The sequence below is a fragment of the Sinocyclocheilus rhinocerous genome, unplaced genomic scaffold (assembly GCF_001515625.1).
Source record: "Sinocyclocheilus rhinocerous isolate Xijiao unplaced genomic scaffold, SAMN03320098_v1.1 scaffold404, whole genome shotgun sequence".
NCBI lineage: Eukaryota > Metazoa > Chordata > Actinopteri > Cypriniformes > Cyprinidae > Sinocyclocheilus > Sinocyclocheilus rhinocerous.
In genome coordinates, this window is record NW_015628680.1 from 486,447 (window position 1) to 487,843 (window position 1,397).

Below are 1,397 nucleotides of genomic sequence, written 5' to 3' on the forward strand. Positions count from 1 at the left end.
TGATGATGAAGATGGTGGTGGTGGTGATGGTGCTGATGATGATGATGGTGGTGATGATGATGATGGTGGTGATGGTGATGATGATGAAGATGGTGGTGGTGATGATGATGATGATGGTGGTGGTGATGATGATGAATTTTTAGTTTTAAAGTTAAATGCATGAATCTGGTGCATTTTGAGAGATCAAAATTAAGATCTACAACATTTTAGTTCAAATAGTCTCACAGAGTCCCATGAAAAACGATGAAATTATGACTATATGCTCAATTTTATTATTGCTGTTATTATTATAATTATTTAAATACCATTTTTATTTAACAGTTAAACATTACAATAGTACTATTTATTTAGTTTAATATTTTTATTTAGCAATAACAATAATCAGGTATAGCAGTATATATTTATTTAATGCCATGTCAGCATCAAAGGCTATTTTCATGGCAAAAATAATTTAAAAAAAATAAAAGTATAAAAATACAATAAATACCAGCAAACAAACAAACACAAGTTATATCACACAAGAGTTTTTACATTATAACCGTAATCGTTATTGACATGTCACATTATTAATGATTAATATTTAATAATTTATTATTTAATAGTCATATTTATTTATGATCACAAAATTTTGGCCAAATTGTGCAGTTGTACAAACAAGCAAAGCAAACCCTCTCTGGGCTTGACTTGGGAACAGGGGTTGGAGCCGACACTGGCTGACCGACACACACACACACACACACACACACACACACACACACACAACATATAAGAAAAGCAGTCAGAGTTTGTTTTAAAATGACTATTTGATGAGAATGAGCCATAAAGCAAAACCCCCTGAAAGTCATTATACAATTCAAACACTAGCTAAAATATTGAAATATGCAAATGCACACAGAATACGGCTCAAGGACAGGCACTTTTCTCGTAACAGATCTCTAAAAATGGCTGATGTGAATTTGCAGGGGATTTGGAGAGAAGATCACAGGGGATGCTGGGACATTTCACTTTTAAATGAGGACAGAGTCTTATCCGGAGCTCTGAGACCTTCACGCTCACTGAATATTTAATTAGATGGGGCTTACAGTCCACAAAACTACCTGTTTGAGAGCACTTCCTGCTGTCACAGGATCACCGCTCATGGAGGAAGGTTCAATATATAATCACAGGATGAATCTGAGGTATGTTCTTGAAGCCCTCACATCGTGTTTCACAACAAACATGATTTTAAAATGCTTTCTGAGAAGAAAACAAACCAATTTCATGAAGGATTTAAGCTGCTTTGAAATCCTGGTCCGTGTCTGTAACACTAAAAAGCTGCTGTGTGCAGAGGCAGGAAGCCATTAAAGTCAATTTGACTCAAGTATCCTGTAATTTCTCCATCTGGCTGCTTTTTGAAG